At 41.1% G+C, this 20955-nt stretch overlaps 1 protein-coding gene across 1 annotated transcript in view; it reads right to left on the reverse strand.

The window, feature by feature from the left end:
* The window catches only part of LOC133561104 (plexin-B2-like), a 134595-nt gene extending 127043 nt beyond the window's left edge, over nucleotides 1-7552 (reverse strand). The window contains exon 1 of the mRNA XM_061914327.1: nucleotides 7160-7552. The gene's annotated coding sequence lies outside the window, so the exon portion shown is untranslated. The remainder of the gene's footprint in view (nucleotides 1-7159) is intronic.
* Between the last annotated feature and the right edge of the window lie 13403 nt (nucleotides 7553-20955).

Here is a 20955-nt window from a genome sequence, read left to right on the forward strand (position 1 = left end):
ACGGCAACAGTTGTCTCAGATTGTAATGCCCCAAAAAATGTTTAAAAAGACCAGCATCCACGGCAACAACATGCCGTGACCACCCTTGACTTTTTACTTGTTAATGGACTACAGATGTAACGATAAACTGTATAATAATAAACCGCGGAAAAATTCCAGACAGTTAGTAATACCATTTAAAATTTTAATTACAGAAAACACTTAACTTTACAGGCCTCAAATTTGTACTTTTTAAGGTCAAGGCATGGAGGGCTAATCATAATCGTGGTTAATGATCGTGATTTCAATATTGATCAAAATAATCTTACATATTATTTTGTCATAATCGTGCGAGACTTGACCTCATATATGAACACTGTTTGTATCTATTTTTATGGACAATAAGTGCAGTTACTTCTTATGTCAAAAGGGTGCCATCTCGCGAAATTACCACATTTATTTTGTATTTATTTATAATATTATTTTGTTTCAGCCATATTACTTTGTTTATAATTCTCGTGTTGTCTTCATATGCACATTCAACTTTCTACTTGAGGTACATACACACATTTTGAAAGTGTTGTTTGTGGGGGGGGGGGGGGGGTTTAAGTAAAACCTGATTAAAAGATTTCAGTATAGGTAGTTTTTGAAAATTTTGAGCCCATTTTAAATTACCGCGATAATAATGATAACCGTGATCATTTTAAAATTATTCATTTTCCAAACAAAGGGGACCACAAAAAAATTGCATTATTGGCTTTATTTTAACAAAAACAATCTGACGGTACGTTAAACATATGTTTATTATTGCAAGTTTGTCCTTAAACAAAATAGTGAACATACAAGGCAACTTATCTTTTATTAGTAAGTAAATATACAAAGGCTTCTAATTTAGCTACTGACGTATGCAGTAACACGAGGGTTCCTGGTTGGATCCCCGCCTTCTACCAACCTAGTCACGTCCGTTGTGGCGTTGAGCAAGACACTTCACTCTTGCTCCTGATGGGTGGTTTTTAACTCCCGCCATCAGTGTGTGAATGGGTGAATGTGGAAATAGTGTCAAAGCGCTTGGAGTACCTTGAAAGTAGAAAAGCGCTACACAAGTATAAACCGTTTACCATATTGTGTCATTTCCATTCTATTATTTCGAAAAAATTATTAAGGACAAGTGGTAGAAAATGAATTATTAATCTACTTGTTCCTTTACTGTTAATATCTGCTTACTTTCTCTTTCAACATGTTCTATCAGCACTTCTGTTCAAATGTAATAATCATTTATTCTTCTGTTTGGATGCTTCACATTAGTTTTGGATGATACCACAAATGTGGGTATCAATCCGATAACAAGTAGTTAAAGGATCGCACACTGGCCATGTTTAAAGTACGGAACACTACTGTTAAGAGGCGGTATAGTACCGAAAATGATTCATCAGTGTCGTGGTACTAATACCCTACAACCCTAATATAATGTGCCTTGGAGTCCCTGCCTCGAATGAAAATAATGTTTGCCTCGGTGTCCTACAATATGAGCCCTCCTTTGAGGCAACACTTGCCTTGAACTTAAAAAGTTCAACATTTGAGGCCTGCCATCACAACCACATGTTCCTCTCAGACATGTTTGTGATGGTAAGAGTAAAACAACTTGCTCTGAGCCTAGTCTATAAAATCCGCTACACTGTTGACTCTGTACCGCGGATGTCGTTGTGGCTTGTGCAGCCCTTTGAGACACTTGTGATTTAGGCCTATATAAATAAACATTGATTGATTGATTGAAGTGTTTGATTGTGAGGCATTAAAAGCCACAAAATGCAAGGGGTCCATCAGACCCACAAACGCTGGCTGAGTAACAACAATATGAACATTACACGAGGGTTAACGTGGATCCCGACTTAAACAAGTTGAAAAACTTATTGGGGTATTACCATTTAGTGGTCAATTGTATGTAATATGTACTGTACTGTGCAATTAATAATACAAGTTCCATTCAATCAATCAAAGGTTGGTGATGGAGCTGGCCCAATAAACACCAAGAAGTGTGCTCACCTGCGATTAGCTGCAGCTACAATTAAACAGGTGAGGAGTGGGCGGGGTTAAGGCCAAGTTAACATGATAGGAAGTGATGCAATCAAACAGGTGAGGAGTGGGCGGGGTTAAGACCAAGTTGAAATGATAGGAAGTGATGCAATCAAACAGGTGAGGAGTGGGCGGGGTTAAAACCAAGTTGACATGATAGGAAGTACAACCAGTGTACACAAACTTCATTGAATATTGCATCATTTCCCTGACATTGTTGTCATAGGACAGGGGTGGGCAACCCACGGCTGCGGAGCCGCATGTGGCTCTTGGATCACTCTGATGTGGCTTAGCTGCATACTTGCCGAACCCCCCACCCCCCCCATTTTTCCTCAGTGCCTCTCCCAGAAATCTACCAAGGATACGATTCTCAGATTTTCACCCGGGCAAAATTATTGAGGGTGTGCCGTGATTGCAACGCCTTAAACGTCCTTTCGACCATGTCGTCTCGTCCGTTTTAATACTATGCTATCTGGGTGCTGGCTCGCCACGTCTAGTGTGCGGCTGCTGTCTCAACGTGCAAGCGACTGCAAGGCATACTTGTTCAACAGCCATACAGGTTACACTGAGGGTTGTGATATATAAACAACTTTAACACTCTTACTAATATGCGCCACACTGTGAACCCCCACCAAACCAGAATGACAAACACATTTCGGGAGAACATCCGCACTGTAACACAACATAAACAGAACAAAACAAATACTCAGAATCCCATGTATTCCGGGCTACATTATACACCCCCACTACAAGCCCCCCCCTCCATGCATCGGTTGAGGGTGGGCGGGGTTTGGTGGGAGCGGGGGGTGTATAATGTAGCCCAGAATAGTTCGGGATACATGGGATGCTGGGTATTTGTTCTGTTCTGTTTATGTTGTGTAACAGTGCAGATGTTCTCCCGAAATGTGTTTGTCATTCTTGTTTGGTGTGGTTTCACAGTGTGGCGCATATTAGTAAGAGTGTTAAAGATGTTTATATCATAACCTTCAGTGTAACCTGTATGGCTGTAGGTAGGTCTTTATTGTCATTGCAACAAGTACAACGAAACTTTGTTTTCAGCACAAACCTGTTCGAGATTAGACAAACAAACAGTGTAAAGGGTTACAGAACAAGAACGCTGATGGGTCGCCATAAGCCGCCCCGTAAAAGATGGGAAAAATGTAAACACTGGGGAAGGATGAGTCAAAAAATACAATCCAGACTGGGCTCCTAAGGAGGCCCAGTTCGGAGTGAAAAAAACCTCTATAGCAAAGCACATATACATATTACAACATACATCTCCAGATATCTAGCAACAGAGGGAAGGTAGTTCAAGGTCATGGTGGTAGGTCGCAGCTCTCAGGCGCTGACCATCCATTCATCACCCCTATGGGATTTGCGTCGAGGGCGTTGGATTGGGGGAAGAGGGGGTGCATGTGTTGAGCAGGTATGCCTCGCAGTCGCTTATGTGTGTCTGCAGAAGCCTCATACAACATGTGAATGGGCTGGTAAGCTGTTTGTTACGGTTGTAGAGGGCGCTAAACCTATTGTCGTCATAGCAAGCCCTTATTATTGTTGTTTGGGTGAAAACCAGCAGACAGTCGAGGGAATGGTTGCTCTGAAACTCAGTGGTCTCCCGGACAAATTGAGATGGTTGGCAAATGTGATGTCAAATAAAACTCGCGGGCCGCACTAATATTACATTTTCATATTAAGGCGACCCCAAAAGGGAATAAGCGGTAGAAAATGATTGGATGGATATTAAGGTGCGGGGCGCATGTCTGAGACCCCTGGTTAATAAATAGCATAAAGCAAAAAAATAAACTATGTTTTCTGTGTTATTTCATTTTCAATTACAAAAGAGTCTTGTGGCTCCCATTGTTTTCTTTATTTTGTGAAACGGGTCAAAATGGCTCTTTGAGTGGGAAAGCTTGCTGACCTCTGTCCTAGGATAAACATACTCAAGAACAGCCAGGGAACAACTCATCACATCAATGTGGTAGAGCAGGGGTAGGGAACCTATGGCTCTAGAGCCAGATGTGGCTTTTTTGATGACTGCATCTGGCTCTCAGATAAATCTTAGCTGACATTGCTTAACACGTTAAGTAATTAATGATTCCACTGGTAATCACATGGTTAAAAATAACGTTCAAAATTAAAAACATTCTCATGCATTTTATTCCATCAATCCAAGAAGTCGCATTTATGGTAAGAAGTATTTTATTTATTATTTGTTAGCTTCAGAATAACAATGATGTTAAAAAGAATAAGAGACTTATTATACTCTAAAATTGTTAGTCCAACTTAAAAATGCGCACATTTAGTTGTATTCAGTGTTAAAAAATATTGGTAACACTTTAGTATGGGGAACATATTTTAAGTAACAAAGACTTAATTAAGAGTTATTTGGACACTAGGGGACCATATAAAGGTTAGGGTTACTAATAAGCAATAATTCTGAGGTTATTGAGGGAAGACTCTTAGTTAATGGCTTACTGCTTGTAAAATAAGGCCATGCAGAAAAGGGCATTAATAAGTACTTAAAAATGACTAATTAAGAGCCAATATGTTACAAATTTGCATGTTAATAAGCAACTGATTAATGGTGAATATGTTCCCTAGGGCTTCACGGTGGCAGAGGGGTTAGTGCGTCTGCCCCACAATACGAAGGTCCTGCAGTCCTGGGTTCAAATCCAGCCTCGGGATCTTTCTGTGTGGAGTTTGCATGTTCTCCCCGTGAATGCGTGGGTTCCCTCCGGGTACTCCGGCTTCCTCCCACCTCCAAAGACATGCACCTGGGGATAGGTTGATTGGCAACACTAAAAGGTCCCTAGTGTGTTGGCCCTGCGATGAGGTGGCGACTTGTCCAGGGTGTACCCCGCCTTCCGCCCGATTGTAGCTGAGATAGGCGCCACCCGCGACCCCGAAAGGGAATAGGCGGTAGAAAATGGATGGATGTTCCCTATATCAAAGTATTACCAAAAGATAATATGGCTCTCACGGAAATACGTTTTTAAAATATTTGGCTTTCATGGCTCTCTCGGATCGGTGCGGCGTCTTCAGTAATGCGGACGTTGTACCGATCCGTTGTGGTGAAGAAGGAGCTGAGCCGGAAGGCAAAGCTCTCAATTTACCGGTCGATCAACGTTCCCATCCTCACCTATGGTCATGAGCTTTGGGTCATGACCGAAAGGATAAGATCACGGGTACAAGCGGCCCAAATGAGTTTCCTCCGCCGTGTGGCGGGGCTCTCCCTTAGAGATAGGGTGAGAAGCTCTGCCATCCGGGAGGAACTCAAAGTAAAGCCGCTGCTCCTCCACATCGAGAGGAGCCAGATGAGGTGGTTCGGGCATCTGGTCAGGATGCCACCCGAACGCCTCCCTAGGGAGGTGTTTAGGGCACGTCCAACCGGTAGGAGGCCACGGGGAAGACCCAGGACACGTTGGGAAGACTATGTCTCCCGGCTGGCCTGGGAACACCACGGGATCCCCCGGGAAGAGCTAGACGAAGTGGCTGGGGAGAGGGAAGTCTCCGGGTACTCCGGCTTCCTCCCACCTCCAAAGACATGCACCTGGGGATAGGTTGATTGGCAACACTAAATGGTCCCTAGTGTGTTGGCCCTGCGATGAGGTGGCGACTTGTCCAGGGTGTACCCCGCCTTCCGCCCGATTGTAGCTGAGATAGGCGCCAGCGCCACCCGCAACCCCAAAAGGGAATAAGCGGTAGAAAATGGTTGGATGTTCCCTATATCAAAGTATTACCAAAAGATAATATGGCTCTCACGGAAATACGTTTTTAAAATATTTGGCTTTCATGGCTCTCTCGGATCGGTGCGGCGTCTTCAGTAATGCGGACGTTGTACCGATCCGTTGTGGTGAAGAAGGAGCTGAGCCGGAAGGCAAAGCTCTCAATTTACCGGTCGATCTACGTTCCCATCCTCACCTATGGTCATGAGCTTTGGGTCATGACCGAAAGGATAAGCGGCCGGGTACAAGCGGCCGAAATGAGTTTCCTCCGCCGTGTGGCGGGGCTCTCCCTTAGAGATAGGGTGAGAAGCTCTGCCATCCGGGAGGAACTCAAAGTAAAGCCGCTGCTCCTCCACATCGAGAGGAGCCAGATGAGGTGGTTCGGGCATCTGGTCAGGATGCCACCCGAACGCCTCCCTAGGGAGGTGTTTAGGGCACGTCCAACCGGTAGGAGGCCACGGGGAAGACCCAGGACACGTTGGGAAGACTATGTCTCCCGGCTGGCCTGGGAACGCCTCGGGATCCCCCGGGAAGAGCTAGACGAAGTGGCTGGGGAGAGGGAAGTCTGGGTTTCCCTGCTTAGGCTGTTGCCCCCGCGACCCGACCTCGGATAAGCGGAAGAAGATGGATGGATGGATGGGCTCTCTCGGCCAAAAAGGTTCCCGACCCCTGTGGTAGAGATTCTTCTCGCTGCATCTTTCTGAACAATTATTTGCTACATACTTCTGTCCCGGGTGACATTGTGCTTGTGTGGAAATCAATGAGAGGTGTTGGCTTTTGCAGACTTGCTGAACAGGATCACGATGCGAGCTCCAGATGTTGCTGTGCTGATTGGTCCCAGACAACATTCCGATGTTCCCAAACGCAGATCTTCCCCCGTGCCAGACTCCCTTTCAAAGACCAGCACTTTTGTGCGCTCATTAAACAGCAGGCCTGGCGCCCACGAAGACACGTCGGTGATCTGCAGGTAACAAGCAGGTCTAAACGGACTTATCGGCCCACATGTGCGACTTTTAACAACAAGTAATGTGAGGTAAATACACCAAAACCTGATTAAACGCAGCAAGAATTCCGCCGCCCAGCCTGAAGGTGAAAGTCCAACCAAACTCAAACAAACATCTCACTTTGACGTTTTAACAACGGAGCTGGCAGGTTAGCCGCACGCCGACTAGAGCAAATATGTCATTAGTTTGCAGAACAACACGGCTTTTGTTCGGCAACAGAAGCGTCATTGGCCTGCGTCGAGGTGAGCACTAAATGTGTTGTTTTGTCAACGCAGTTCTGGATCTAAGCAACTTTGGCCAAAAGCTCTCAAATAAACACGCCACAAAAAGACAATTTTAAGATTGAAAGAAGACCAAGAGATTGAAGTGTTTACTTACCCGCGTGATGTCGTCGGACTTGCAGAAAGATGCCAAAGTGGCGACTAAAAGGTCCTACTTTTTACATCCCGGTGGGAAGAAACTCCGCTGAGACAACTTTGACATTTCAAAAACTAACATGTGCGACTTTCTCCGAGACCTTTTATCCGCAGGAGAGAATCATTGCTTCACCACAAACACCGACGTGGAATCATAGAAGTGTCTTCTTGTCCGAGCAGTCAGGCGCCTCTCCTCCTATTTCCTCTTCTTTCCTCCTCTTTTCCTCTTCTTTCCTCTTCTTTCCTCTTCTTTCCTCCTCTTCCTCCCCTTCCTTCTCTTCCTCTTCCTTCTCCTCCTCGACACTTTCTGACAACCAGGATCAGCTCCTCCATGCGTGGGTCAAGTATCCGCCTACACCGGAACTACCTGTACTTGTCTGCGGAAGTAAAAGCGTCACGTTTTTCTTTCTTCGGTTGTGTTGAGTGTACACTTACTTTACGCGTGAATTATGATCCCAAAAGATGTTTTAATGTCAAGAATGTCATTACTCGTCGTCATATTTGTCCATGAATTAGAACGTGGTATAGAAGGTTTTATTGTGAAAATATAAATAAGGAAGCCATACACAATTACTGTCTCGCTTAACACATACTGTACCGAATTTTTTTATTTATTTTTTTTCAATTTGTATAAAATTATGAAAAGTATCATTCCAAATCTCATGTACAGATTTGGAAAACAACACTTTTATCTCTGTGGGGCATAAATAATTATGCAGTTAAGTGTCTCCAGGATTAAAAAAAGAGTATGTATGATGTATGAAAAAATGTTGTATACAACCATCCATCTTCTTCAGTTTATAATAATAATAATAATAATAATAATAATGGATTAGATTTTATATAGCGCTTTTCTATTATTAGATACTCAAAGCGCTCACAGATAAGTGGGAAGCCATCATTCATTCACACAATGGTGGTGGTAAGCTACATCAGTAGCCACAGCTGCTCTGGGGTAGACTGACGGAAGCGTGGCTGCCAGTTTGCACCTACGTCCCCCCCGACCACCACCTGTCATTCATTCATCATTCATTCACCAGTGTGAGTGGCACCGGGGGCAAAGGGTGAAGTGTCCTGCCCAAGGACACAGAGGCAGCGATTTGGATGTCAATAGGTGGGAAGCGAACCTGCAACCCTCAGGTTTCTGGCACGGCCGCTCTACCCACTACGCCATGCCGCCCCTAAATCCGAGGTCAGGTCACAGGGTCAGCAGCCTAAGCAGAGAAGCCCAGACTTACCTCTCCCCAGCCACTTCATCCAGCTCTTCCCGGGGGGTCCCGAGGCGTTCCCAGGCCAGCCTGGAGACAAAGTCTTCCCAACGTGTCCTGGGTCTACCTAGAGGCCTCCTACCGGTCGGACGTGTCGGGTGGCATCCTGACCAGATGCTCGATCCATCTCATCTGGCTCCTTTTGTGGAAAGGTGGTTGGGGGGGACAGGTCCAGTGGCCATGGATAAAGTGTTGGCTCGCCTGTGCATCAGTTGGGGACATCTCTGGGCTGCTGACCCGTCTTGGCTTGGGATGGTCTGCTGCTGGCCCCACTATGGACTGGACTCTCACTATTATGTTAGATCCACTATGGACTGGACTCTCACTATTATGTTAGATCCACTATGGACTGGACTCCCACTATTATGTTAGATCCACTATGGACTGGACTCTCACTATTATGTTAGATCCACTATGGACTGGACTCTCACTATTATGTTAGATCCACTATGGACTGGACTCTCACTATTATGTTAGATCCACTATGGACTGGACTCTCACACTATTATGTTAGATCCACTATGGACTGGACTCTCACTATTATGTTAGATCCACTATGGACTGGACTCTCACACTATTATGTTAGATCCACTATGGACTGGACTTTCACGATATTAAGTCAGACCCACTCGCCTGGCATTCCCAGGCCAGCCAGGAGACATAGTCTTCCCAACATGTCCTGGGTCTTCCCCGTGGCCTCCTACTGGTTGGACGTGGCCTAAACATCTCCCTAGGGAGGTGTTTGGGTGGAATCCTGACCAGATGCCCGAACCACCTCATCTGGCTCCTCTCCATGTGAAGGAGCAGCGGCTTTACTTTGAGTTCCTCCCGGATGGCAGAGCTTCTCACCCTATCTCTAAGGGAGAGCCCCGCCACATGGCGGAGGAAACTAATTTGGGCCGCTTGTACCCGTGATCTTATCCTTTCGGTCATGACCCAAAGCTCATGACCATAGGTGAGGATGGGAACGTAGATCGACCGGTAAATTGAGAGCTTTGCCTTCCGGCTCAGCTCCTTCTTCACCACAACGGATCGATACAACGTCCGCATTACTGAAGACGCCGCACCGATCCGCCTGTCGATCTCACCATCCACTCTTCCCTCACTCGTGAACAAGACTCCTAGGTACTTGAACTCCTCCACTTGGGGCAGGGTCTCCTCCCCAACCCGGAGATGGCACTCCACCCTTTTCCAGGTGAGAACCATGGACTCGGGCTTGGAGGTGCTGATTCTCATCCCGGTCGCTTCACACTCGGCTGCGAACCGATCCAGTGAGAGCTGAAGATCCCGGCCGGATGAAACCATCAGGACCACATCATCTGCAGAAAGCAGAGACCTAATCCTGCAGCCACCAAACCAGAACCCCTGAACGCCTTGACTGCTCAGGTGTTGTCACACCTATGGATCATGTTTTGTTTTGATTTTGGACAGTCACGTTTTGCACTTCCTGGTTTTGTTTTTTCCATGCCAACCTATTAGTTTTCACCTTGCCCTCCTAGTCACGCCCCTGCCATCAGTCCCGCACCTGTTCCTAATTATCACAGCCACTACTTAAATCGTTTTTTTCTGTCCATCAGTCTGGGATTTTTGCATTCTGCTTCATGCCATATTTCTATCACAAACCTCCATGCCTTGCCACGCTGCTAAACATTTGGACCACGCCACGTAAGATCCATGTTTTCTTTCGCCTAAGTGCTGTTTTTTTTTGGGTTTATTGTTAGCATCTTTTGTTCATTTATAGATAGCCATGCCATTGTGCTGTTTTTGTTAACGTTTTAGCATAGAGTATTATCCGCCATCGAGCGTGCTTTTTGTTTTGCCTTTTGTATTTAAGTAACAAATAAAAATGTACTTACATTCATGCCTGATTCGTCCCACATCATCCTTGCATCGAGGAAGCACAAACACCCACAGTCCAAGCTTGACAGGTGCCAACATTTCACGAATCAACAAGATTAGATTTTTTGCTGTATTACTGTAAACACCAAAATGGCACCACAGTTTATTACAGCAAAAAAAAAGTACTGTTTTTTTTAGCAGCTCAGGTGCCAACATTTTACTGAAAATTGGAGTAATTTACAGTAAAAAAAAAAAAAAATTTACAGTATAATTCTGGCAATTGAGCTGCCAGTTTTTTTTTTTTTTTGTTTGTTTTTTTTCGCCACAAATCAACAAGAGTAGATTTTTCGGTGTATTACTGTAAATGCCAAAACGGCACCAAAGTCTATTACAGTAAAAAAAAGTACTGTTTTTTTAGCAGCTCAGGTGCCAACATTTTACGGAAAATTGGAGTAATTTACAGTAAAAAAATTTAAATTTTACAGTATAATTCTGGCAATTGAGCTGCCAGTTTTTTTTTTGTTAGTTTTTTTTGCCACAAATCAACAATAGTAGATTTTTCGGTGTATTACTGTAAATGCCAAAACGGCACCAAAGTTTATTACAGTAAAAAAAAGTACTGTTTTTTTAGCAGCTCAGGTGCCAACATTTTACTGAAAATTGGAGTAATTTACAGTAAAAAAATTTAAATTTTACAGTATAATTCTGGCAATTGAGCTGCCAGTTTTTTTTTTTGTTTGTTTTTTTGCCACAAATCAACAAGAGTAGATTTTTCGGTGTATTACTGTAAATGCCAAAACGGCACCACAGTTTATTACAGCAAAAAAAAGTACTGTTTTTTTTAGCAGCTCAGGTGCCAACATTTTACTGAAAATTGGAGTAATTTACAGTAAAAAAAATTAAATTTTACAGTATAATTCTGGCAATTGAGCTGCCAGTTTTTTTTTTGTTTTTTTTTTTTGCCACAAATCAACAAGAGTAGATTTTTCGGTGTATTACTGTAAATGCCAAAACGGCACCAAAGTTTATTACACCAAAAAAAAGTACTGTTTTTTTAGCAGCTCAGGTGCCAACATTTTACTGAAAATTGGAGTAATTTACAGTAAAAAAAATTTAATTTTACAGTATAATTCTGGCAATTGAGCTGCCAGTTTTTTTTTTTTGTTGGTTTTTTTTGCCACAAATCAACAAGAGTAGATTTTTCGGTGTATTACTGTAAATGCCAAAACGGCACCAAAGTCTATTACAGTAAAAAAAAGTACTGTTTTTTTAGCAGCTCAGGTGCCAACATTTTACTGAAAATTGCAGTAATTTACAGTAAAAAAAATTAAATTTTACAGTATAATTCTGGCAATTGAGCTGCCAGTTTTTTTTTTGTTTGTTTTTTTTGCCACAAATCAACAAGAGTAGATTTTTCGGTGTATTACTGTAAATGCCAAAACGGCACCAAAGTCTATTACAGTAAAAAAAAGTACTGTTTTTTTAGCAGCTCAGGTGCCAACATTTTACTGAAAATTGCAGTAATTTACAGTAAAAAAAATTAAATTTTACAGTATAATTCTGGCAATTGAGCTGCCAGTTTTTTTTTTGTTTGTTTTTTTTGCCACAAATCAACAAGAGTAGATTTTTCGGTGTATTACTGTAAATGCCAAAACGGCACCAAAGTTTATTACAGTAATAAAAAGTACTGTTTTTTTAGCAGCTCAGGTGCCAACATTTTACTGAAAATTGCAGTAATTTAAATTTTACAGTATAATTCTGGCAATTGAGCTGCCAGTTTTTTTTTTGTTTGTTTTTTTTGCCACAAATCAACAAGAGTAGATTTTTCGGTGTTTTACTGTAAATGCCAAAACGGCACCAAAGTTTATTACAGTAAAAAAAAGTACTGTTTTTTTAGCAGCTCAGGTGCCAACATTTTACTGAAAATTGCAGTAATTAAAATTTTACAGTATAATTCTGGCAATTGAGCTGCCAGTTTTTTTTTTTTGTTTGTTTTTTTGCCACAAATCAACAAGAGTAGATTTTTCGGTGTATTACTGTAAATGCCAAAACGGCACCACAGTTTATTACAGCAAAAAAAAGTACTGTTTTTTTTAGCAGCTCAGGTGCCAACATTTTACTGAAAATTGGAGTAATTTACAGTAAAAAAAAATAAATTTTACAGTATAATTCTGGCAATTGAGCTGCCAGTTTTTTTTTTTTTTGTTTTTTTTTTTTTGCCACAAATCAACAAGAGTAGATTTTTCGGTGTATTACTGTAAATGCCAAAACGGCACCAAAGTCTATTACAGTAAAAAAAAGTACTGTTTTTTTAGCAGCCCAGGTGCCAACATTTTACTGAAAATTGCAGTAATTTACAGTAAAAAAAATTAAATTTTACAGTATAATTCTGGCAATTGAGCTGCCAGTTTTTTTTTTGTTTGTTTTTTTTGCCACAAATCAACAAGAGTAGATTTTTCGGTGTATTACTGTAAATGCCAAAACGGCACCAAAGTTTATTACAGTAATAAAAAGTACTGTTTTTTTAGCAGCTCAGGTGCCAACATTTTACGGAAAATTGGAGTAATTTACAGTAAAAAAATTTAAATTTTACAGTATAATTCTGGCAATTGAGCTGCCAGGTTTTTTTTGTTTGTTTGTTTTTTTTGCCACAAATCAACAAGAGTAGATTTTTCGGTGTATTACTGTAAATGCCAAAACGGCACCAAAGTTTATTACAGTAAAAAAAAGTATTGTTTTTTTAGCAGCTCAGGTGCCAACATTTTACTGAAAATTGGAGTAATTTACAGTAAAAACATTTAAATTTTACAGTATAATTCTGGCAATTGAGCTGCCAGTTTTTTTTTTTTGTTTGTTTTTTTTGCCACAAATCAACAACAGTAGATTTTTCGGTGTATTACTGTAAATGCCAAAACGGCACCAAAGTTTATTACAGTAAAAAAAAGTACTGTTTTTTTAGCAGCTCAGGTGCCAACATTTTACTGAAAATTGGAGTAATTTACAGTAAAAACATTTAAATTTTACAGTATAATTCTGGCAATTGAGCTGCCAGTTTTTTTTTTTTGTTTGTTTTTTTTGCCACAAATCAACAAGAGTAGATTTTTCGGTGTATTACTGTAAATGCCAAAACGGCACCAAAGTTTATTACAGTAAAAAAAAGTACTGTTTTTTTAGCAGCTCAGGTGCCAACATTTTACTGAAAATTGCAGTAATTTACAGTAAAAAAAATTAAAATTTACAGTATAATTCTGGCAATTGAGCTGCCAGTTTTTTTTTGTTTGTTTTTTTTGCCACAAATCAACAAGAGTAGATTTTTCGGTGTATTACTGTAAATGCCAAAACGGCACCAAAGTTTATTACAGCAAAAAAAAGTACTGTTTTTTTTAGCAGCTCAGGTGCCAACATTTTACTGAAAATTGGAGTAATTTACAGTAAAAAAATTAAATTTTACAGTAAAATTCTGGCAATTGAGCTGCCTTTTTTAACCATCAAAACAGCAGTACTTTTTTCCATATACACTACATTTTGAGGTGAAATTAATGCAACTTATCCTATTTTTTTTACATTTTAGTTTAAAAAATGTACTTATAAAATGCATTGAAAATGTTTGTAATAATAGCATTCACTGTTTGAGGTGGCCCTCTGGGGCCACACATAACTGAAGTGTGGCCCTCAGTGGACACCTGTTGTGTAGTTCTTGTGCAGTTGTGGTGGTGCTGCTGTCAAAGCCAGTTAAGTGTGAAGTCGCCCTGCTGATCATTCAAGGGCTGGTTTGGGGGGCACAATGGAGGCTTTGTTGTTAGAGAATTAGTCTGAGGGAAAAAAATAATCCTTGACACTGAGGCCAAAACTTGTGTTTCCTAGCCCTCCTGTGTGTGTCTGCAGGGGAGACTCCAGGCAGCGGGCAGGAATAGTTTGGAGGAAGGTCAAAGTTCATGAGCAGGGATAACTAAAAACCTGTCCAAACAATATTTGCTGGCAGAAGAAGTTTGAACCTCAGTGAGACCAGAGTGAGACTGGAGGGAGTCATTCCATGGGACATTTCCATTTGTTGTCACTTAGTGAGAAAGTATTTGATATGTGGTGTGTTGTCTACTGTCCGTGCGGTGTTACAAAGGTTAGAGGGGCGGTATGGCTCGCTGGGTAGAGCGGCTGTGCCAGCAACTTGAGGGTTGCAGGTTCGATCCCCGCTTCAGCCATCCTAGTCACTGCCGTTGTGTCCTTGGGCAAGACATTTTACCCACCTGCTCCCAGTGCCACCCACACTGGTTTTAATGTAAAAATTTGATATTGGGTTTCACTATGTAAAGCGCTTTGAGTCACTAGAGAAAAAGCGCTATATAAATATAATTCACTTCACACAGAGGTGCATGTACCTCCAAATGTAACCAGTGGATTAGAGATGGCCGATAATATTGGACTGCGGCCGATAAATGTCATATCGGAAATGATCAGTATCTGTTTCAGAAAGTAAAATCAATCAATCAATCAATATTTACTTATATAGCCCTAAATCACTAGTGTCTCAAAGGGCTGCACAAACCACTACGACATCCTCGGTAGGCCCACATAAGGGCAAGGAAAACTCACACCCAGTGGGACGTCGGTGACAATGATGACTATGAGAAACCTTGGAAAGGACGAAAGCAATGGATGTGGAGCGGGTCTAACATGATACTGTGAAAGTTCAATCCATAATAGATCCAACACAGTCGCGAGAGTCCAGTCCACAGCGGAGCCAGCAGGAAAACATCCCAAGAAGAGATGTCCCCAGCCGATACACAGGCAAGCAGTACATGGCCACCGAATTGGACCGGACCCCCTCCACAAGGGAGAGTGGGACATAGGAGAAAAAGAAAAGAAAAGAAACGGCAGATCAACTGGTCTAAAAAGGGAGTCTATTTAAAGGCTAGAGTATACAAATGAGTTTTAAGATGAGACTTAAATGCTTCTACTGAGGTAGCATCTCAAACTGTTACCGGGAGGGCATTCCAGAGTACTGGAGCCCGAAATGAAAACGCTCTATAGCCCGCAGACTTTTTTTGGGCTTTGGGAATCACTAATAAGCCGGAGTCCTTTGAACGCAGATTTCTTGTCGGGACATATGGTACAATACAATCGGCAAGATAGGATGGAGCTAGACCGTGTAGTATTTTATACGTAAGTAGTAAAACCTTAAAGTCACATCTTAAGTGCACAGGAAGCCAGTGCAGGTGAGCCAGTACAGGTATATATGTATGTATATATGTATATAAAGGTATATACAGTATAGGTATATATGTATGTATATATGTATATAAAGGTATATACAGTATAGGTATATATGTATGTATATAAAGGTATATACAGTATAGGTATATATGTATGTATATATGTATATAAATGTATATACAGTACAGGCGTAATGTGATCAAACTCTCTTGTTCTTGTCAAAAGTCTAGCAGCCGCATTTTGTACCAACTGTAATCTTTTAATGCTAGACATGGGGAGACCCGAAAATAATACGTTACAGTAGTCGAGACGAGACGTAACAAACGCATGGATAATGATCTCAGCGTCTTTAGTGGACAGAATGGAGCGAATTTTAGCGATATTACGGAGATGAAAGAAGGCCGTTTTAGTAACGCTTTTAATGTGTGCCTCAAAGGAGAGAGTTGGGTGGAAGATAATACCCAGATTCTTTACCGTGTCGCCTTGTTTAATTGTTTGGTTGTCAAATGTTAAAGTTGTATTATTAAATAGAGGTCAGTGTCTAGCAGGACCGATAATCAGCATTTCCGTTTTTTTGGCGTTGAGTTGCAAAAAGTTAGCGGACATCCATTGTTTAATTTCATTAAGACACGCCTCCAGCTGACTACAATCCGGCGTGTTGGTCAGCTTTAGGGGCATGTAGAGTTGGGTGTCATCAGCATAACAGTGAAAGCTAACACCGTATTTGCGTATGATGTCACCTAGCGGCAGCATGTAGATGCTGAAGAGTGCAGGGCCAAGGACCGAACCCTGGGGAACTCCACACGTTACCTTAACGTAGTCCGAGGTCACATTGTTATGGGAGACACACTGCATCCTATCAGTAAGATAAGAGTTAAACCAAGACAGGGCTAAGTCTGACATACCAAATCCAAAACTGTATGACTTTTTAAAACGCCGCTGTACGGGAGACTCCCGGATATCAGTGCCCCTCTCCAAAATCTCCCGGGGCAACCATTCTCCCGAATTTCTCCCAGACAACAATATTAGAGGCGTGCCTTAAAAGGCACTGCCTCTGCGTGCCGGCCCAATCACATAATATCTACGGCTTTTCACACACACACACATGTGAATGCAATGCATACTTGGTCAACAGCCATACAGGTCACACTGAGGGTGGCCATATAAACAACTTTAACACTGTTACAAATGTGTGAACCCACACCAAACAAGAATGACAAAACGCATTTCGAGAGAACATCTGCACCGTAACACAACATAAACACAACAGAACAAATACTCAGAATCCCTTGCAGCACTAACTCTTTCAGGAAGCTACAATACACCCCCGCCCCCTCAACTTATTTTCTTAATTTAAAAAAACAACAACTTACGGTACATTAAACAAATGTTTCTTATTGCGAGTTTGTCCTTAAATAAAAGGAGAAGGGAATTATATTTATATAGCGCTTTTCTCTAAAGACTCAAAGCGCTTTTACATAGTGAAACCCAATACTGGACACCGGCAGTGACTAGGATGGCGGAAGCAGGAATCGAACTTCGAACCTTCAAGTTGCTGGTCGAGCTATACGGCCCCAAAATAGTCAACATACAAGACAACTTGTCTTTTATTAGAAAGTAAACAAACAAAAGCCTCTAATTAGTCTGCTGACATATGCAGGAACATATTGTGTCATTTATGTTCTATTATTTTGTCAAAACTATAAAGGACAAGCTGTAAAAATTGATTATTAATCCACTTGTTCATTTACTGTTAATATCTGCTTACTTTCTTTTTCAACTTGTTCCATCTACACTTCTGTTCAAATGTAATAATCACTTATTCTTCTCTTGTTTTGATACTTGACATTAGTTTGGGATGATACCACACATTTAGGTATCAATCCGATACCAAGTAGTTACAGGATCATACGTTTGTTCATAATTTAAGTGTCCAGGAACATCTTCACTGAGTTTATGAACATAATATACATTTAAAGAACACAAAAAAAGATATTGTGATGCTAAAAAAGTATTGCTTTAATCATAGTAGTATCGAGTAGAACCGCTCCTGTACTTGGTATCATTACAGTGGATGTCAGGTGTAGATCCACCCATGTCGTTTGTTTACATTGTGACGGCAGTGAGCTATTGTAACCTCCTACGCTGTGTAGTGAAGCATGTTTAGCTAGTCCTTGCCCTCCAGTTTGATTAGTGAGTCGACTATGCAACTGACCTCCGGGAGGAGTTTGATTAGTGATTTGATTATGAAACTGACATTGACAAGGAGTTTGATTAGTGATTTGATTATGTAACTGACATTGACAAGGAGTTTGATTAGTGATTCGATTATGCAACTGACCTTCTGGAGGAGTTTGATTAGTGATGTGATTATGTAACTGACATTCGAGAAGAGTTTGATTAGTGATTTGATTGTGTAACAGACCTTGGGGGAGTTTGATTAGTGATTCGACTATGTAACTGACCCTAGAGGGGAGTTTGATTAGTGATTCGACTATGTAACTGACCCTAGAGGGGAGTTTGATTAGTGATTTGATTATGCAACTGCCTTTCAAGAGGAGTTTTGATTAATGATCTGATTATGCAACTGACCTTTGGGGGAGTTTGCTTGGTGATTCGATTATGTAACCGACCTTCGAGTGGAGTTAGATTAGTGATTCACTTATGCAACTGACCTTCGTTGGGAGTTTGAATAGTGATTTGATTATGCAACTGACCTTCTGGAGGAGTTTGATTAATGATGTGATTATGTAACTGATATTCGAGAGGAGTTTGATTAGTGATTCGACTATGTAACTGACCCTAGAGGGGAGTTTGATTAGTGATTTGATTATGCAACTGCCTTTCAAGAGGAGTTTTGATTAATGATCCGGTTATGCAACTGACCTTTGGGGGAGTTTGTTTAATGATTCGATTATGTGACTGACATTGACAAGGAGTTTGATTAGTGATTCACTTATGCAACTGACCTTCGTTAGGAGTTTGAATAGTGATTTGATTATGCAACTGACCTTCTGGAGGAGTTTGATTAATGATGTGATTATGTAACTGATATTCGAGAGGAGTTTGATTAGGGATTCGATTATGCAACTGACCCTAGAGGGGAGTTTGATTAGTGATTCGACTATGTAACTGACCCTAGAGGGGAGTTTGATGAGTGATTCGACTATGTAACTGACCCTAGAGGGGAGTTTGATTAGTGATTTGATTATGCAACTGCCTTTCAAGAGGAGTTTTGATTAATGATCCGATTATGCAACTGACCTTTGGGGGAGTTTGTTTGATGATTCGATTATGTGACTGACATTGACAAGGAGTTTGATTAGTGATTCACTTATGCAACTGACCTTCGTTAGGAGTTTGAATAGTGATTTGATTATGCAACTGACCTGGAGGAGTTTGATTAATGATGTGATTATGTAACTGATATTCGAGAGGAGTTTGATTAGTGATTCGATTATGCAACTGACCCTAGAGGGGAGTTTGATTAGTGATTTGACTATGTAACTGGCCCTAGAGGGGAGTTTGATTAGTGATTCGACTATGTAACTGACCCTGGAGGGGAGTTTGATTAGTGATTTGATTATGCAACTGCCTTTCAAGAGGAGTTTTGATTAATGATCTGATTATGCAACTGAGCTTTGGGGGAGTTTGCTTGATGATTCGATTATGTAACCGACCTTCGAGTGGAGTTAGATTAGTGATTCACTTATGCAACTGACCTTCGTTGGGAGTTTGAATAGTGATTTGATTATGCAACTGACCTTCTGGAGGAGTTTGATTAATGATGTGATTAGGTAACTGATATTCGAGAGGAGTTTGATTAGTGATTCGACTATGTAACTGACCTTAGAGGGGGATTGATTAGTGATTTGATAATGCAACTGCCCTTCGAGTGGAGTTTGACTAGTGATTTGAATGAGTAACTGACCTTCGAGGGGAGTTTGATTAGTGATTTGATTATGTAACTGACCTTTGGGGGAGTTTGATTGGTGATTCGATTATGTAACTGGCCTTCGAAAAGGAGTTTGACTAGTGATTCGATTGAGTGACTGAACTTTGAGAAGAGTTTTATTAGTGAATCAATTATGTAACTTACCTTCGAGAGGAGTTTAATGATTCGATTATGTAACTGACATTGACAATGAGTTTGATTAGTGATTTGATTATGTAACAGACCTTTGAGAGGAGTTACATTAGTGATTCACTTATGCAACTGACCTTCGTTATGAGTTTCAATAGTGATTTGATTATGCAACTGACCTACTGGAGTTTGATTAATGATGTGATTATGTAATTGATATTCGAAAAGAGTTTGATTAGTGATTCGATTATGTAACTGACCTTAGAAGGGAGTTGTTTAGTGATTTGATTATGCAACTGGCTTTCAAGAGTTTTGATTAATGATCCGATTAAGCAACTGACCTTTGGGTTGGTTTGATTGGTGATTTGATTATGTAACTGACCTTCGAGTGGAGTTCGATTAGTGATTCGATTGAGTAACCGACCTCCGAGAAGAGTTTTATTAGTGATTCAATTATGTAACTGACCTTCGAGGGGAGTTTGATTAGTGATTTGATCATGTAACTGACCTTCGAGGGGAGTTTGATTAGTGATTTGATTATGTAACTGGCCTTCAAGGGGAGTTTGATTTGCGATTTGATTATAAAACTGGCCTTCGATGGGAGTTTGATTAGTGATATGATTATGTAAATGGCCTTCGAGGGAAGTTTGATTAGTGATTTGACTATGTAGCTGACCCCCGAGATGAGTTTGATTAGTGATTTGATTATGTATCTGGCCTACGAGGGGAGTTTGATGAATGCTTTATTATGTAGCTGTCCTTCAAGAGTCTGATTAGTGATTTGATTATGTAACTCCCTTTGAGAGGAGTTTGATTAGTGATTGGATTATGTGGCAGCGGCATTCACGATTCAATGTTTTTTGGCTTGTGTTAAATGATTCTAAAACGGACTGACACTAAATGCTTAAAAAGAAAAGCGTCTCCCATCAGCAAACACTGTAGTCAACATCGCCCTCTGGTGGTGAGTAAAATGAGCATGCTTAACAGCCAGACTTTTTAAATTGGGGTGACGCTTGGTGGCCAGCAGGGGGAGCTCATGGAAAGAAACAAACCCCTTCAGCAAAAATGACTTATTCTATTGACAACTTCGTATTTCTTGCTTCAGGGAACATTTATAGAATATTTCATCATTTTAAAAAATGCATGTAAAATGTAAAGTGACATTATGTTAAAGTAGGTATGACAATAATTTATGACAAAAACATATACTAAACAAACATTGCTTGACATTACGCTTGGAGACCAGCAGGGGGAGCTCATGGGAAGATCCAAGGCCCCTTTAGCGGAAATTACTTATTTATTGACAACCGAGTTCATTCTAAGTGTCTGCTTGAATAAATAAAAACATTGTTTTAA

The sequence above is a fragment of the Nerophis ophidion genome, linkage group LG10 (assembly GCF_033978795.1).
Source record: "Nerophis ophidion isolate RoL-2023_Sa linkage group LG10, RoL_Noph_v1.0, whole genome shotgun sequence".
Classification (NCBI taxonomy): domain Eukaryota; kingdom Metazoa; phylum Chordata; class Actinopteri; order Syngnathiformes; family Syngnathidae; genus Nerophis; species Nerophis ophidion.